The sequence below is a fragment of the Argiope bruennichi genome, chromosome 11, assembly GCF_947563725.1.
Source record: "Argiope bruennichi chromosome 11, qqArgBrue1.1, whole genome shotgun sequence".
Taxonomy (NCBI): domain Eukaryota; kingdom Metazoa; phylum Arthropoda; class Arachnida; order Araneae; family Araneidae; genus Argiope; species Argiope bruennichi.
This window is the reverse complement of record NC_079161.1, coordinates 39,010,444-39,030,725: the sequence shown is the minus strand read 5'-3', so window position 1 is coordinate 39,030,725 and position 20,282 is coordinate 39,010,444. Positions and strand designations below refer to the sequence as shown.

The following is a 20,282-nucleotide window of genomic DNA, read 5'->3' as shown; positions in this document are numbered from 1 at the left end:
AAATTCAGCATTCTACGTATATCTCGATAACTACTTTTTGTGATGCTATTCGTTTCAAAATATGCGAGCCACCACTGAAATAAAACAAGAAGAATCTGTTATAAACGATAAGTTTACTAATTACACATGCCTAGTATTTTATTAAAAAATGGCTAATAATATTTATTGTATGCATCGTTTTATCTTGGCAGAAATTTTTTTTTTCATTGATTCACCCTTTTTTTTTTCTAACAGAAGACCAAATTATCTATTCTTCGTTCTTGTCATTTTCTGACAAAAGAATGAATAAAACAATTCAACTTCGCTCATTCAAACTACTATAGCAGACGATATTGGAATTAAAAAACAAAGAAATCGAGATGGAAAACTATCGCCTGCGAACAAACAGAACGAAGGATCGAAATGAAAGAAGTTAGAAAAAGAGAGATGGTTTATTTTTTCTATTTTTTATAGCTTTTTCAGGAGCACGCGATCACTTCCGGTCGTGCTTTGGGATGTCCGAAGGTGAGTCCTCCTCCCTTCCCTCACTCCCTCCTGCGATGGGGTATTTCTCTCCTCCACCCTTCAGTTGGCGATGAGGACGCGGTCGAAAGAAGACCCTCAGACGATTTGCACTTGTTTTTGCCAGGTGAGTTTGGTCTTTTTGTTCGTATCGGAAGATTTTTTGGACGTGATTGTATCAGATAATGTGACATTTCTGTAAGAAGGGAAAAATAGAATAATATCGTTTGTGAATTTGATTAAGAATTTGTTCTTGAAGTGTAAATTCATGAAAAGCGAAATTTATTAGAATATTAATTAAATTATAACGAAAAGTGGAGGATAGAGAAGTGTATATAATATTCTTTTTTTTTTTTACTTTATAAAAATAATTTTTCGAAAAAAAAATTAATTCTTTGAATTTTTGTTCGTATTGAAGATTTTTTCGGACGTGATTGTATCGGATAATGTGACATTTCTGTTAGAAATGAAAAATAGAATAATATTGTTTGTGAATTTAATTAAGAATTTGTTCTTGAAGTGCAAATTCATGAAAAGCGAAATTTATTAGAATATGAATTAAATTATAATGAAAAATTGGAGGATAGTGAAGTGTATACAGTATTCTTTTTCTTACTTTATAAAAATAATTTTTCAATTTTTCATTTTTTTTTTTGGATAGCATTTAATAATAAGATAAGATTGCGATTATTTTAAAAATTAACTTTAAAAAAAAGTTGAATCTTTGTATAGCAATAAGTATTTAGTTATTTATTACATGTAATTATTGTTTTAATATTATAATACATACTGATAAGAATTCATTCTTGGAATTCTATATCCAAAGAAAGGTATTAAATAAATTTTTTCGATTTAAAACACTTTTTTTAATTTGTGTAGTTATAAACTACAGTATCACAAAAAGTTCAAGAAGTATTTATTGTAATATTGTTATCTTTTTCGGGTTTCGTACATTTTTATAAACTTCATCATTATCTCGAATTCTTCAGCAATTTTCTGCTTTTATGCATACATGTGGATTATTAAACGTAATGTTTATCAAAATCAAAAATTCTAAAATTGGAATTATTGATAAATGAATTCAATTTAATGTGCTTAATTCTGGATTCCTTTTTCTTTTTTTTTCTATACTTAATTTTATTTAAAGATAACAGTTGCGATATGCATTTTTCGTCAGAGGAAAAAAAAAAAAGAACATTTTTGTGTAAAAGTTAATTTTTTAAAATATTAATTGAGCAAATAACGATTTAATAATCATGCATTTGATTGATATAGATGCTGATATTATGTATTTATTGCGTTAATAAAAAATATTGAAGTTAGTCTTTGTTAGACCGTAGAATTTTTTTTAAAAAAACTTCATTTGATAGTATAGAATAGATTTGAAAGTTATATTCTTCTATAGTTAGAAAAATAAATGCTTTTCTGTGAAACGATCATGAAATTTATTAATTAATAAAATTTTAAAGATTAAAGGTTTGGGCTTCAAACTTGGAATAAAAATGCTGCAAATATAATACGGAGATAAAAATTATTCCGTTTCTAAAAACAATCGACGTAGTTTCAGGATTTTTTAATTAAATCGTAAAAAAAATGATCAATAATTTGTTTTGACTCAGAATTCCCCCCCCCCCCCCTACATCTACAATATTTAGCAAATTTCGAACTAAATAAATAACTAATTTAAAAAAGAAGAAGTATGGAATATTCGGTGGAAAATTTTGGTATATTTCACGTCTGGTGCCTCGGACAGTGTAGAAATCATGTACCAAATTAATTAATGCAATTCAGTGAGCGGTATTATTTTAGTTTGGTGCAAATGTTTTCGGATTAAATTTTTTTAAAAAATTGCATTTAAATAACAAGTGAAAATAATTAATGGTTTTATACCGAAAACGTAAAAAAAAATCGTCTGCGGTTGAATGATAATTATGAAATAAGGAAATATAATCTTTGAATGAAAGTTTTGTGAATTTTATTTATTTTCATGGAAAATAAATATCGTCTGCATTAAAAACTGTTTAATGAGATGACGCAAAGATCTGCTATAAAAATATGCGTCTGAACACTAAAGTACTACAAATTATATATGAGTAAAATTAGTAAGTTAGTAATTATGTAAACTTTTTCTTCAGTTAATTTTGTAGCAATATGAAGCATTATTTTCGTATTTTTATACAAATTTAATTAAAGAATTTATTACGAATTTATTTGCAGCATCGTAGAACTGAGTCTCACATCAATTTTGCCTCTCACGAGTATTTTTTTTTGTTGTTGTTGTTTGTACGGAATTATAAAAATGAAAATTAGCTGGGTAGTTCTAGATTGCAGAATGAAAAATATTGATTGCATATACAGATATTTTCTGTACAATTATTTTTTCTGTAATTTCATTTTTTTTAAATTTATAACTTCGATAAAATGAGTTAGTAAAAGTATTGGAATTATAAAATTTATGCTAGAATCTGAAATTGGATTAAGTAATAATTTATAATTATTTTTTACTTTTTTTCACATATAAACCGACATATAGAAAATATTCCAAATCATAATTCGTACAAAAGTTACGAAATATTAACTTTTGGGGTGAAATTAGCATTTTTTCCGAATCTGCCTTGTCATCGTTGGTGAGATTTTTCACGGTTACTCCATGGCATGCGGTTAATAATATCGAAAAATTGAGTTTATGCTTTTGACGCGTTTTTCTCCATCGATGAAAACAAACATTTGATTCGAAATTCACTTGTAAGCAAAATTTCCATACCTAATTTGATATATTGAAGTTATTGCGCTTTTGGATTATCGCGTGTATATGTTTCTGAAAATACAATCCGTTTTTAGTTTCTGCTCAAACTTTGGTAGGTGTCTATACTATAGATGTTAAATATGTGTACCATATCTTATCGATCTGTCTCACTTCGTTTTGTAATTATCGTTCTAAATTATATTTGAGCAGCCGGACAGACAGACCTATTCTGTGCGAATTTTGCTGAAAATTTGATAGACATCCACAAACTTGGTATAAAGGCCGTATACCAAAGTTCATAACTCTAGATCAAAGAGATTTTGAGATATTTTTGTCACAGGCAGACAGACAGACGGACATTTTTCAAAAATATGTTTTTCGAACTCAGAGAGGTCTGAAACATGGAGATTCGTTAAAACCTCGAATTCGAATATTAATGTATTTTCTGTTTACTACGTATACAAGAAAGTAAAAATGCTGTATTCACGCCAAGATAGAAGAGATATCGCCAACGGTATGCAACTAATACACAAATATCAAACTTTTTTTTTATTATTCTATGAAGCATACAACTCTCATGTTTGAGATTCTGAGAATGAAATATTGAGCATTCATGGACTTTCTAAGGTCCATATTTCATGCGCTAGAGAATGAAATTGTAGATTCAGAAGATGCATGCTCTCCCGCATAAAACTATGGACTTTTAAAATTTGATGCATAGACCCGTGGAAATTGCGGAGCGCACAGCATTTTATGCCGGGGGCATCTCGACGACTTAGAGTCTATACAGGATAGTTTTCAGGAGATCATTCCCGCCTGTTTGAGTGACGTTTTCAAAGATAATCGATCTATTGAAATTTGTTCTATTTCAATATTTCAAAATTGGCTTCATTTTTATTTTATTTTTAAGAAGCATATTAAAGGAAAAGATTGCTATCATCAAATTTGATGTTTTGATGAATCTTTACGTTTCAGACATGTCTAAAGAGAATGCCAAAAAAATTTTCCCAACAAAATTGAAATTTGTTATTTGGCATTAACACAAAATATGGTTCAAATTTTGAACAAAATCTTTTCATAAGATGCCTGCCTTGCCGCCTTTGTAAGTGAAAATAGCATCTTCAAAACATAGAAAGCTAGATAAATAAAATTAGGTACGCAGATTTAGCGTCTATAGTATCCGTATTGACTTGTGAACCAAATAGGTAAAGAAGTTGGTCAATCTGTTAGTCTGTATTATCTCATGCCTGCAAATGCCATAACTCAAAAACTCACTCACTAAATCAAATAAAAATTCGTACCTTGTTTGCAAAATTATGGCTCTGCGTAAATTTTTGGTTACGGAAGGTGGGGAAAAAAGGGGTCTAAAATACATACTCGGTCCTCTTTCCTTGAATACAAAGCACAAAACTCTCATGTGTGAAAACTCTGAAATAAAAAATCAGAGCACTCATGGCCTTCATGGATTTGTAAAAAGTGTATAATTTTGCATGAGAAGAGGAAGGGGGGGGGGTTAATATATTCATCTGAACATGAGAGAAATCTTCGAGGAGGCCACTGCTACTAATTTTTAATACAAAATGTGCTCCTCAATGGAATATACTGAAGATAACTGTTATCTATTATTTGTACTTCAGAGGAATTTATTATAGAAAAGTAACGCGTCGATAACTTTTCAAAGACACCTAAATGTTTTTAAAATAATTAAATGGAGAAATAATGTCAAACCGTGAAAGCAATTTCAAATATCATTTTATATTCTTTGCGAAACATGTTCTTTCGGCATCGGAGAATCATAGATTCGGCCATAGATTCCATAGGAGATCCGATATGAAGATTATTATAAATTCCTCGAAGGTCAATCCTCCTTCTCTTTCTATGGTACAGCCCTCGTCTTCTACTCATGGTCCAAAGTTACAAAATTCTTCTCGAGATAATCTCTGTATAACTTAAAAATGGGCAATTAATTTAATTTAAAATTTAAATTCAACTGCATAATCAAGGTATCTTATTATATTTGGAAAAATATAGACCAAATAAAATTTAAATGCCCATGATTTTATACAATTATTTAGAAATAGAAGCAAACCATGCCTACGATTTAGACCTCTCATTTTTGTTCGTTGACAGAATTTTACGCATGCCCAAGAAATTTTAAATTGTTACTTTGTTTTTAAATTTATTTATAGGCAGTTTCTGAAAAAGATGACAGAAGCCACCATCTTCTAAAAAATACATCACTCAACGAAGATAGAGACAGAAATGTACCAAATACAAACAAAAATATATTTAAAATTTTGAATATCTGAGTAGTAGTTGGTTCCTTTGAAAAGTATAAATATTAAAATTAATAATTTGCAAATCAGTGATCATTTCTTAATGAATTAAAAGTTGGGAAACCAACAATGCACAATGAAAAACGGATTCTATTTACAAATTCATAGTTTTTTAATTTTTTTTTTACTTTTTTGTCTGCGTAATATAGAGAAAGTATAGCATCTTCAAAAGTTCGAACTCGAGATTTTGACGAATCCCAAAGTGTTAGACCTTGTTGAGTTCGAAAAACTCAATTTTGGAAAATGCCCGTCTCTTTGTGACAAAGATAACACAAAAAAGCTTTAATCTTGATGGCTGAAATTTGGTACACACTCTTTATATCAAATCTGTAGATTTGCAGACACCTTTCTAATTTTGAGTAAAATCTTTCCTTAGAGAATCTATTGTGTAGATGATTGATTCTATATTCGCTGAAAATCAAAAGTCCTAATGCTTTGTGTTGAAAGTGTTGCTTTCAAGAGAAGATGCTGGTTCGGATGTCTTATTTGTCATCTGATCATGGCTCAGAATTATTAGGGTTACTTGAAGAAACACCTTGTGTAGCTCTGAAATGGGTCATTAATCAAAATTAAATTGAAAAAAAAAAGCATTTTACTTTATTGAGAAAAAAACATATGTTATACGAATCGTTTAAGTACGTATGATTCTTCGTAATTCTTTAGAAATTGTGAAAAACTGGGCTCAAAATTTAAAGCTTTCTATTTCACACCTTTAAAAATCATGATTCTCAAACAAACTTAATTTTTTTCTTGTTCTTGATGCAGAAGTTACAATATTATCGAAGTTCTTTGGCCATAGAAGATATTATCACAAGGGCCTACAGATACACACAAATAAATTTTTATTTTTGGTTCTCATAGTGGTAGATATGTTCATAAATAAATGCAAATTTAAATAACTAGCAAAATTTAATCATTTCATAAATAAATACATAACAGTCGCAAAAACCAAAATGGAAATGTATGGTGTCAACGAATTCAAGAGAATTCAAATTAATTTAATCAGTCATTTTCTAACTAGAATTTATAATGATTTTTTTTTCAGAATTTATAAATAATCAATTGCAAAGAGTCATAAATGCTTTTAAAACTAAGGGGGGTTATTAATATCTTTATCTGAACATGTGAGAATAGTTTTTAGGAGACCACTGTGACTGGCTTTTAATACAAAATAACTTTTGTATTCTTCAATGGTCTAAGCTGGGTGATATTTGTAATCTATTATTTGAACTTCAGAGGAATTTATTATAGAAAATTAACGCTCCCAAGAGGGTTTCTTTAACATTTCAAAGAAAACTAAATGCTTTTAAAATAATTATAGGAGAAATACTGTCTGAACATGAAAGGAGTCTCAAATGTCATTTTATATTCTTCGAGAAGCACATTCTTTTGGTATTGGAGAATTATAGATTCGACTCTAGATTCAGTGGAAGATTCGAGGTTCCTTCTCTTTCTGTGGTAAGGCCCTCGTCTACTGATCATGGTTCAGAGTTACAAATTTCTTCTCAGAATAATCTCTGTGTAGCTTCAAAATGTGCAATTAACTTAATTTAAACTAAACGGAACAAATAATATTTAATTGCTTGCGCTTCCATACAAATCTTTATAAAAAGAAAGAAATTATATGCAAAATTTAGTCCTATCATCTTTATGTTTGCGGAATTTTACTCATCTCTTAAAAATTTTAAATTATCACCTTTCAATTTCATTCATAGGCAGACATCTGAAACTGCCGTTTTTTGAAAATTATTTGGACTTTGAAAATAAAAGCACAAAGGCAGAAAATTTAGACACAAATATATTTAAATTTTTGAATATCTTAGTGGTAGTTGATTTCTTCGACAAGTATAAATATTGAAATTAATAATTTGCAAAACAATGATCTTTTTTTTAAGTAATTAACAGTCCCAAAACTCGCAATTGAAAACGAATAATCCTATTCACGAATTCATAGCTTTCGTTACTTTCCCGTAAACGAAAAATAAAGTATAGGAATCATAAAACATTCGATCTTTAGATTTTGACAAATATACACGTTTCAGACCTCCAAGAGTTCGAAAAAAAGCAATTTTTAAAAAAAAGTCTGTGAGTCTGTCTGCATGTGACAAGGATAACTCAAAAACGCTTTGAACTAGACGGTTGAAATTTGGTACACTGTGTTTATACCAAATTCGTAGATTTGTATACACCTTTCAGATATTTAGTAAAATCGGTCCAGAAGAAGTCCATCTGTCCGGCTGTTCGAATGAAAGTTAATAAAATAACTATGAAACGAAGAGAGCTGGATCCAAGCGAGATCCAACTACGGGTTGACTGTCTGTCGGTCTGTATTTTCAGAAATAAGTAAACGCGATAATTCAAAAGTGCAGTAACTTAAACATATTTGGTTATCCTCAACCGATTGGATCAAATTTTTGTTCTAATCGTTTGAGGAAAATGCGCCTAAAACTCCAATTCGATTTTCGCGTACTATTAACTGCGTGCCAGAGTATAATCGCCAAATAACTCGCCAAGGATGACACGAGAGATTTAGTAAAAATACTGTATTCAAAGGTTTATATTTCTAAAGGTTTATCCAAAGGTTTATATTTCGTAACTATTGTACGCCAATGCAAAGCAAGGAATTCTTTGTAATAACACCTTTATTAGAGAGAAAGCAATAAAGTTTTATGGTGAATAGTCCCTCTGATTAATTTATGTTAAGCAATTATTTTCTAAAACGAAATATCAATGTTTTCTTTGTCCATGGATTTCAGCTAATGAATACAATTGGGACGAAAGATTCCGAATATTAATCTTTCCTTGTCATTTCTTATTCATTTTTGCAATAATAATCTCTTACGAATTTTTTTTTTTTTTTCCTTTTTAAAATTTTGAGATTTGTTCGATTTTAATATTCTCGTATATCAAATATAAGCAGCAAAAAAAAAAAAGAGCTTTCGATTTTATTTGTTTAAAAACATCATTTTCAAATATTTTTTTTTCTTATTCCAATGCAACTCAAACGCAGAAGCTACAATATTCTGGAAGTTCGTAGGACTTTGAAGAAAATCGCACAGGTGCCTACAGATAAGCACAAATAAATTTTAATTTTTAATTTTCATAGTGGTAGCTAGAATCATAAACTGATACAAATATCTATAGTTAGCAAAGTAGTAATCATTTCACAAATGAATGCATAACAGTCGAAAAACGCACAGTGTAAAATGAATGACGTCAACGAATTCAAGCATATTCAATCAAATTTAATCAGTCATTTTCTAAAAAGAATTTTCCATGATTTTTGTTGATACATAATTTATAAATAATCAATTGCAATGAGTTTAGAAGCAAGTTTTTAGAATTATGTCTGTCTGTTTGTGAAGACGACAACTCAAAAACTCTTTGAGGTAGAGAAATGAAATCTGGTATGTTGTTCTCACACTAAACTTGAGGATTTCTCTGCAATTTTAAACTTAATCCCTCGACAAAACGTCTATATTTCCGGCTGTCCAAGTACAAGTGAAAATGATATCTGCAAAACGTAGAACGCTAAGTAAATAAAACTTGGCACGCACCTTTAGCATCTAAGGTGCAAATCCATATCAACTTGTGAACCAAACAGGTGAAAAAGTTAGCCATTTATAAACATAAACTTTTCCATGCATTAAATGCTTTAACACATAAGCGCAGTCGTTTCAACAAATAAAAATTCGTATGTAATCTTATTTACAAAATTATGATATTCAGTAAAATTTGGTGACGGTCGGTCAAAAAAAAAAAAAAGATTTCTAAAATTCATATTCAGTCTTATTTGCTTTAATATAACGCATAAAACTCTTGCGTGTGAAACTGTGAAAATAAAAATCAGAGCACTCAGGGCATTATGTCATTTTATATTCTTTCTGAGAATCATAGATTCAATAATAGATTTCATGGAAGATCCGATATGTAGATGATTTTATATTCTTCGAAAGTTAAATTTCCTTCTCTTTCTTTGGCACGGCCCTAAGCTTCTGATCAGGGTTCAGAGTTGCAAAGTTCTTTCCTAGATAATCTCTGTGTAGCTTAAAAATAGGCAATTAATTTAATTTAAATTAAAGTGTACCATTAAGGCATCTTATTATAGTTAGAAATAACATCAAAAAATAATATTTAAATATGCCCTTTTTTATGCAATTCTTCAGAAATAGAAGCAAACCATGCGTAAAATATAGATCTCCCAATTTTGTTCGTTTCCAGAATTCAGCGCGCGTTCAAGAAATTTTAAATTGCTATTTGGTTTTTAATTTCATTTACAAGCAGTTTCTGACAAAGATGTCATAAACCACCATCTCCAGAAAATTCAAGTAACTTAGATGAGAAAAGCACAAAACCAACAAATTAAGACATAAATATAGTTAAATTTTTAAATATCTTAGTGGTAGCTGGATTCTTCGAATAATGTAAATATTGCATTTAATACTTTGCAAAACAGTGATATTTTTTAAAAGTAATTTACAATCGGAAAACTCACAATGAAAAACGGATTAGAATGAAAATTTCAGTATTCGGAAAATGTTCGTCTGTCTGTGACAAAAAAAAAAAAAAAAAAAAAAAACGAAACCGTTTTGAGCTAGACGGATGAAATCTGGTACAGGGCTTTTACACCGAATTTGTATATGAAATTTTGAGCAAATTCGGTCCAGGGGAAATCTTTCTGTCCTGCGATTCGAATATAAATGAACACATGAGCTACAAAATGGTGAGAGCTAAATAGATAAGATTCGGTACACAGATTTAACATCTATAGTGCAGACATATCTCAACATTTGAGCCAAATCCAACAACATGTTGACTGTCTGTCGGTCTGTACTTTCAGAAGAATGTAAACGTGATAACTCAAAAATGGAATGACTTTAATATATCAAATTTGATATGTAACTTTGTCACTACAAGAGGTGCTTTATGTCAAATGTTTGTTTCTATCGGTTAGGAAAAACGTGTTTAAAACCCAAATTCGATTTTCTGATATTATTAAGCGCATGCCAGGGATTAATAGCCAAAACTGTCGCCAAGAATCACACGATATATTCAGTAAAAATGCTAAGATTCATGCCAAAGATTCGTATTTCCTAGCTATGGTACGCCAATGCCAAGCAAGGCGTAGATACCACATTTAATAGAGAGTTAATTAAGTTTTGGAGAAATCCCTTCTCCTGATTGGAAATAAGTTATCTGTGAACACAATCATTCAAAAACGCTATCTATAGAAAACTGATAAGGAGACCCAGACGAAAATGCCTATAATTTCTTTTCCGTGACTAATGCTTCATAGTTGCATAATACATTTATTATGAATTGTGCTCAAAGGAATTCGGGAAGAAAAATAATTTCATGAGTATTGTTCCTTAGTTGTATAACGCATTTATTACGAATTGAGCTCAAAAGAATTCTGGGAAAAATAATTTTATGTCTATGGTTTCATAATTGTATAACGCATTTGGTATGAAATGAGTCTCAAAGGAATTCTGGAAAAAAATAATTTTATGTCTATGGTTTCATAATTGTATAACGCATTTGTTATGAATTGAGCTCAAAGGAATTCTGGAAAAAATAATTTTATGTCTGTGGTTTCATAATTGTATAACGCATTTGGTATGAATTGAGCTCAAAGGAATTCTGGAAAAAATAATTTTATGTCTGTGGTTTCATAATTGTATAACGCATTTGTTATGAATTGAGGCTCAAAGGAATTCTGGAAAAAAATAATTTTATGTCTATGGTTTTATAATTGTATAACGCATTTGGTATGAATTGAGGCTCAAAGGAATTCTGGAAAAAAATAATTTTATGTCTATGGTTTCATAATTGTATAACGCATTTGTTATGGATTGAGCTCAAAGGAATTCTGGAAAAAATAATTTTATGTCTATGGTTTCATAATTGTATAACGCATTTGTTATGAATTGAGGCTCAAAGGAATTCTGGAAAAAATAATTTTATGTCTATGGTTTCATAATTGTATAACGCATTTGGTATGAATTGAGGCTCAAAGGAATTCTGGAAAAAAATAATTTTATGTCTATGGTTTCATAATTGTATAACGCATTTGTTATGGATTGAGCTCAAAGGAATTCTGGAAAAAATAATTTTATGTCTGTGGTTTCATAATTGTATAACGCATTTGTTATGAATTGAGGCTCAAAGGAATTCTGGAAAAAAATAATTTTATGTCTATGGTTTCATAATTGTATAACGCATTTGGTATGAATTGAGTCTCAAAGGAATTCTGGAAAAAAATAATTTTATGTCTATGGTTTCATAATTGTATAACGCATTTGTTATGAATTGAGGCTCAAAGGAATTCTGGAAAAAATAATTTTATGTCTATGGTTTCATAATTGTGCTTAAAGGAATTCGGGGAAAAATAATTTTATGTCTATGGTTTCATAATTGTATAACGCATTTGGTATGAATTGAGGCTCAAAGGAATTCTGGAAAAAAATAATTTTATGTCTATGGTTTCATAATTGAATAACACATTTGTTATGAATTGAGCTCAAAGGAATTCTGGAAAAAATAATTTTATGTCTATGGTTTCATAATTGTATAACGCATTTGTTATGAATTGAGGCTCAAAGGAATTCTGGAAAAAATAATTTTATGTCTATGGTTTCATAATTGTGCTTAAAGGAATTCGGGGAAAAATAATTTTATGTCTATGGTTTCATAATTGTATAACGCATTTGGTATGAATTGAGGCTCAAAGGAATTCTGGAAAAAAATAATTTTATGTCTATGGTTTCATAATTGTATAACGCATTTGTTATGAATTGAGCTCAAAGGAATTCTGGAAAAAATAATTTTATGTCTGTGGTTTCATAATTGTATAACGCATTTGTTATGAATTGAGGCTCAAAGGAATTCTGGAAAAAATAATTTTATGTCTGTGGTTTCATAATTGTATAACGCATTTGTTACGAATTGAGGCTCAAAGGAATTCTGGAAAAAAATAATTTTATGTCTATGGTTTCATAATTGTATAACGCATTTGGTATGAATTGAGGCTCAAAGGAATTCTGGAAAAATAATAATTTTATGTCTATGGTTTCATAATTGTATAACGCATTTGTTATGAATTGAGCTCAAAGGAATTCTGGAAAAAATAATTTTATGTCTATGGTTTCATAATTGTATAACGCCTTTGTTATGAATTGAGGCTCAAAGGAATTCTGGAAAAAATAATTTTATATCTATGGTTTCATAATTGTATAACGCATTTGTTATGGATTGAGCTCAAAGGAATTCTGGAAAAAATAATTTTATGTCTATGGTTTCATAATTGTATAACGCATTTGTTATGAATTGAGGCTCAAAGGAATTCTGGAAAAAATAATTTTATGTCTATGGTTTCATAATTGTATAACGCATTTGGTATGAATTGAGGCTCAAAGGAATTCTGGAAAAAAATAATTTTATGTCTATGGTTTCATAATTGTATAACGCATTTGTTATGGATTGAGCTCAAAGGAATTCTGGAAAAAATAATTTTATGTCTGTGGTTTCATAATTGTATAACGCATTTGTTATGAATTGAGGCTCAAAGGAATTCTGGAAAAAAATAATTTTATGTCTATGGTTTCATAATTGTATAACGCATTTGGTATGAATTGAGGCTCAAAGGAATTCTGGAAAAAAATAATTTTATGTCTATGGTTTCATAATTGTATAACGCATTTGTTATGGATTGAGCTCAAAGGAATTCTGGAAAAAATAATTTTATGTCTATGGTTTCATAATTGTATAACGCATTTGTTATGAATTGAGGCTCAAAGGAATTCTGGAAAAAATAATTTTATGTCTATGGTTTCATAATTGTATAACGCATTTGGTATGAATTGAGGCTCAAAGGAATTCTGGAAAAAAATAATTTTATGTCTATGGTTTCATAATTGTATAACGCATTTGTTATGAATTGAGCTCAAAGGAATTCTGGAAAAAATAATTTTATGTCTAAGGTTCGATATAAAAAATTTAGCAAGTGAATATGAAACTACAAAACACTAAAAGCTGGATAAATTGAAATTGTTACACTGGCTTAACATCTAAATTATGAATCCTTAGTAAAGTTTGACCAAATCCCATCAATAGTTGATCGTTTGTTAGTCTGTACTTCAAAACGCGATAAATCAAACAAATTTAATAATATTAATAATTAAATAAATAAAAATATAATTAAATATGTAAATAAAATTTGGTATCTGATCTTGCTGCTAAAATTTTAGTCCCGTACCAAATTTTGGTTTATATTGGTCGAAACAGGCGACTAAAACACATATTCGGGTTTTTTTTATTTTATGTTGCAACGAAGTTCAAAATTGTCATGTGCGGAAGTTTGAATAAAAAAGTATGAATACTTGTGGTGTTTACAACCTTGCCCATGATTCACAATCTCATGCAAGTAAGGAGATGGTGGTGGTGGAGGGGGGGGGGGAGGGGAGGGGTAGCACCGTTATTAAAATATGCGAGAAAGTTTCGTGGAGACCACACCCACCATTTTTAATGCAAAACAATCTTTAATTTCTGTAATGAAGTAGGCTTGCTATTAATGTGTATTATTTCAATTTTATAATGATTCCATTGTAGAAAATTAACGCTTATAAGATATATTCCAATTGCATGTTAAAGGATACTAAATGTTTTTAATGATGAGCAACAACATCTGACGATGATAGTGATCTTAAACATCATTTTATATTCTTCAGAGAAAAAAAAAATCTTTAAAATTTTCGGGAAAAATGAGGATTATAAATTCGAGACCAGTTTCTACAATAGATTCGATATGTAGAGAGTCAGAGTTTAAATGGCGTATACAGGGAGAATCTAATGTGTACTGTTCGTTTCAGTAAACTGAGAGACCACTTTTCGATGATTCTATCACAGTGAGGGGTGAGATGAAGAAGGATGCACGCATTTCTGGAATTTACTTGATTGATAAATGTAAACATCTCCTCCTTTCATCTTTCCCCCTCCCCTATTTTGACGAATTAAACTCATCCTAACGCATGCGTAAAAGCGAGGAGGGGTTTAGAATCCATTGGCAAATAATAAATAATTCTGTATTCTTTGGAAGTTAAAACTTCTCCTGCTGTAGTGGTGTGGAAATTTCAAGAGAAGATGCTGGTCCAGGTATCTTCATCATCATCTGATCAGGGTTCAGAATTATAAAGTTTACATGTAGAAAGTCCTGTGTAGATTTGAAATGGGCCATTCATCAAACTTAAACTAAATAAATAAAGCATCTAACGGTCGGTATTTCAGACAAATTTCGTATACGAACCGTTTAAACCCATATGGATTTACGTAATTTTTTAGAAATTGTAAAAAACAAGGCGCAAAATCTAAAGTTTCAATTTTTTAAAAACAGCACTCTCAAAAAAAAGTTATATTTTCTTTTCTCATTTATATGCAGCTCGGTACCAAGGAGCTACAATACTCTGGAATTTCGTTGGACGAGAAAAAAATCTCATAAGAGGTTTATAAATAGACATAAAAAATAAATTTTGATTTTTGATTTTCATAGTGGTAGCTACGCTCATAAATTGATACAAATATAGTTAGCTAGAAAAGTAGTAGCCATTTCATAAATAGATACATAACAGTCGAAAAAACCTCAATGAAAAATGAATGGTGTCAACGAATACAAGATTATTCATTTTAATTTAGCCAATCATTTTCTATATAGACTTTTCCATGGTTTTCGTTGATTGAGAATTTATAAATTATAAATTAAAAGGAATCCAAAAACAAATTTTTGAAGTTATGTCTGTCTGTCTGTCTATGTACATGATAACTCAGAAACGCTTTGATATAGAGAAATGAAATCTGGTAATTGTTCTAACACGAAATTTATGCATTTCAATGCAATTTTAAACTTAATCTGTCGTCATAATGCCTATCTGTCCGGCAGTCCAAATACAAGTGAAAATGATGTCTTCAAAACGTAAAAAGCTAGATAAATGAAATTTAGTACACAGATTCAGCATCTAAAGGTAGGTAGATCCATATCAACTTTTGAATCAAAATATATCAAGAGATTGGTTCTTTTGTTAGTCTGCAATTTCTCATGCGTGTAAAGACTATAACTTAAAGACATAATCGTTTAAACAAACAACATTTCTTATTTGACCTTGTTTACAAAATTACGACTCTGTGTAAATTTTTTAATTCCAGTTGATCGAAAAAAAAAATTTAGTACATATTCAGTCTTCTTTACTTTTCTCCGTTATTCTTCTTTTAAATAAAGCATAAAACTTTCACCTGTGAAACTTTGAAAATAAAAAATCAGAGCACTCAGGGAGTTAAAGGCCATGTAAAATGACCACACATTTATATGAGAAGAGTAGGAGAAGGGGTATTAATATCTTTATCTGAACATGTGAGAAAATTTTGAAGAGACCACTTCTATAGTTTTTAATACAAAATGTTCTTTACAGTCCTCAATGGAATAGGCTGAAGATATCTATTATTTATTTTTTGAACATCAGAGGAATTTTTTTATGGAAAATTTAATGCTCCCAAGAGTGTTCCTGTTATATTTAAAAGAGAATTAAATAGTTTTAAAATAATTGAATGTTGAAAAATACTATCTGAACATAAAAACGGTCTCAAATGTCATTTTATATTCTTCGCGAATCATAGATTAGAAAACAGATGTCATGGAAGATCCGATATGTAGATGATTTTTTATATTTCTCGAAGGTCACATTTCCACCTCTTTCTGAGGCCCGATCCTCGTCTTCTGATCACAGTTCAGTTATTATTAATTTCTTTTCGAAATAATCTCTGGGTAGCTTTAAAATGAACAATTAATTTAATTTATATTAAGCTGAACAATTAAGGCATCTTATGATACTTAGAAAAAAGCATTGAACAAATAATATTTAAATATGTATGCTTTTAATGCATTCCTTTAGAAACACATACAAACTACAGGAAAAATTTAGACCCTTCGCATTAATTCGTTTATAGAATTCTATGTATCTCCAAAAAATTTTATATTGTTATCTTGTCTTTAATTTCCTTAATGGGCAACTTCTGACAAAGATGTCAGAAACTCCCATCTTCCGAAAACCAGTAGATCTTAGAAGAAAACGCAAATGCCCAAAAATTAGCCACAAATATTTTTAAATTTTTAAATATCTTAGTGGTTGCTGGCTCCTTCGACTTGTATAAATATTGCAATTAATAATTTGCAAAACAGTGATCCTGTCTTTTAAGTAATCAGTAGTCGGAAAACTCACAATAAAAAGCGGATTGGAATGGAGATTCCAATTTTTAGCAAATGTTCGTCTGTCTATCTGAAACAAAGAAAACACAAAAAATTTTTGAGCTAAATTTGGTACAGTCTCTTTTGGGTCTTTACACCGAATTTCTTAACCAAATTTTGGGCAAAATCCATTTAGAAGAGATCTGTCAGCCCTGCTAGTCCTGCTGCCTGCCCTGCTATAACTTGACACAATAGCTGAAAAACAGTCAGAGCTAAATAAATAAAATTCGGTGCACAGGTTTAACATCTATAGTGCAGATGTATCTTAAAATTTGAGCCAAATCCAACAAGGGGTCGACTGTCTGTTTGTCTGTACTTTTAGAAATGCATAAACTTCATAACTCAAAAATGGAATGACTTTAATATATCAAATTTGGTATGTAACTTTGTCACTACAAGAGTTTCTTTATGTCAAATTTTGTTTCAATCGGTTGGGAAAAACGTGTTTAAAACACAAATTCTATTTTCGAATACTATTCACTGCATGTGAAAGATTCGTCGTCAAACAACTCGCCAAAGAACACACGTTAGATTCAGTAAAAATCTTAAATTTAAGCCAAAGTTTAATATATCGTAACTATTGTACGCCAATGCCAAAAAAGGCGTTCTCTGTGATAACACCTTAGTATGCGAAAAAGTTTTCATGGGATCACTTGCGCTGGTTGGAATAAATGACTATCTATCTGTGAATACAATAATTCCAAACGCTCTGAGATAGGTAGATGAAATTAGGGATGTGTTCTTTGCGCAAATGCAATAGATTTCTATCAAAATTTTGAACAAATTTCAGTCACAAAAATTTTGCTAGTTGTTGAAAAATCGATAAGCATAACCCAGACTATAATCTCCTATGAAATGTGGACTCCTAGGACTATGCCTATAATCTCCTATGAAATGTGGACTCCTAGGACTATGCCTATAATCTCCTATCCGTGTTTATTTTTAAACAATTGCTAAAGTCATTTTTTCCGAATTGTGCCGAAAATAATTAGGGAAAAAATAATTTCGTAATTATTATTTCAAATTTGCATAACGCATTTGTTACGAATTAGGCTCAAAGGAATTCGGAAGAAAAAAAAATTTTTTTTTAAAAAGTAGATTTTTAAACAAAATAAACTATCAAGAGAAAGGGAAAGTAAAAAAGTAATAAAATAGAGAAGTAAAGTTATTTTAATAATAATAAAGGAGAGAAAAAATCAATGATATAAGAAATTTAGGAAGTGAACATGCAACTGCAAAACGCAAAAACCAAACAGACGAAACATACAAAAAAAAAACAACAACGTAAAAATTAAAAAAAAAATAGAACTTTCCGCTTCACTCATTTAAAAACACCCTTCTGAAATATTTTTTTTTTCCTTATATTAATGTAGCTCGTAACGCAGAAGCTACAATTTTCTGGAAGTTCATCTGTCTTCGATGAAAATGTCACAAGGACCTACAGATACACACAAATAAATTTTTATGTTTGGGTTTCATAGTGGTAAATGCATTTATAAACTGATATAGGTATCTGTAGTTACCAAAGTAGAACGGATGCAGGTATCTATAGTTAGCAAAGTAGAACTGATACAGGTATCTATAGTTAGCAAATAATAACTGATTCAGGTATCTATATTAGCAAAGTAGAACTGATATAGGTATCTGTAGTTAGCAAAGTAGAACTGATACAGGTATCTATAGTTAGCAAAGAAGAACTGATACAGGTATCTATAGTTAGCAAAGTAGAGCTGATATGGGTATCTATAGTTAGCAAAGTAGAACTGATACAGGTATCTATAGTTAGCAAAGAAGAACTGAGACAGGTATCTATAGTTAGCAAAGTATAACTGATACAGGTATCTATAATTAGCAAAGAAGAACTCATTCAGGTATCTATAGTTAGCAAAGAAGAACTCATTCAGGTATCTATAGTTAGCAAAGTAGAGCTGATATAGGTTTCTATAGTTAGCAAAGTAGAACTGATACAGGTATCCATAGCTAGCAAAGAAGAACTCATTCAAGTATCTAAGTAAAGTAGAACTGATACAGGTATCTATAGTTAGCAAAGAATAACTGATCCAGGTATCTATAGTTAGCAAAGTAGAACTGATTCAGGTATCTATAGTTAGCAAAGTAGAACTGATATAGGTATCTATAGTTAGCAAAGTAGTAACCATTTCATAAATAAATGAATACCAGTCGAAAAACCCACAATGGAAAATGGATATTGTCAATGAATTCATAATTATTCAATCCATTTTAACCAGATATTTTCTAAATAGAATTTTCAATGGTTTTATTTGATTGAAAATTTATGAATTATCAATTGAAATGAATTCGAAAACAGAATTTTGAAGTTATGTCAGTTTGTCTACGAAAACGATGACTCAAAAACGCTGGATGTAGATAGATAACATCTGGTATGTAGTTTTAACACCAAATTTGTAGATATTCCCCAAATTTCGAACCTTATCTTTTGAAAAGACGTCTATCTGTTCGGCTGTCTGGGTCCTAGGGAACATGATATCTACAAGACATAAGCAGCTAAATTAATACACAGTACACAGGTTTAGCATCTAAAGTGTAGACCAAGTGTAATCTCATATTAACTTTTAAACGAAGTCTGCCAATGAATCAATCGTCTTTATGTAAACAAGATAGTTCAAAAATTCCATAACTTCCGAAAATGAAAATTATTTGGCAGTTTGAACATTTAAAATTTAAATCTGTATGAAATTTTAATCAAATCCTTCAAAGAATTGATCATTTGTTGATTGAAGATTTTATCTCCTGTCCCCCCCCCTCCTCCTGCAAAAAATTTGCGGGCCCTGGGTAAGGCAGAGAGAATTTTGCTTGGCATTGGCATTGGCATACAATAATTATAAAATATTTACCTTTCGCATGAATTTGGCATATTTACGAAATCGACGGCGTGATCCTTGGCGAAGTTTTTTTTTCTTCTTTTTTTTTACGGTTACTTCCTGGTATGCTGTTAAGAGTATCCAAAAATAAATTGGTTATTTAGACACATTTTTCCCAACCGATTACAAGCAAAATTTGACACTCACTATCATAGTTGCGATACACGTATCAAATTTCATATATTTAAATCAATGCATTTTTCAGTTATTCCAGTTACATGTTTCTGAAAGTACTGAATCCATTTGGTTCAAAATTTGATAGGTGTCTATAATGTAGATATTAAATATGTATGCCGAATTTCTTCCATCTAGCTTTTTTCATTTTGCTGTAATCGTATGAACTTATATTCAAATAGCTGGACAGACAACTCCATTTGAATAAATTTCGCTCAAAATTTGATAGAAATCTGCAAATTAGATGTGAAAACCGAATGCTAAATTGCAGCCGTCTAGCTCAAAGTGTTTTTGAATTATTTTTGTCACAGACAGACAGACATTTTCCAAAA

General features: G+C 30.1%; 1 protein-coding gene across 2 annotated transcripts in view; it reads left to right on the top strand.

The window, feature by feature from the left end:
- The first annotated feature begins 481 nt into the window (after positions 1-481).
- Positions 482-20,282, top strand: part of LOC129957182 (insulin-like growth factor-binding protein complex acid labile subunit) — a 53,211-nt gene continuing 33,410 nt past the window's right edge. For both annotated transcript variants that reach the window (XM_056069377.1, XM_056069375.1), the window contains exon 1: positions 482-628. The gene's annotated coding sequence lies outside the window, so the exon portion shown is untranslated. The remainder of the gene's footprint in view (positions 629-20,282) is intronic.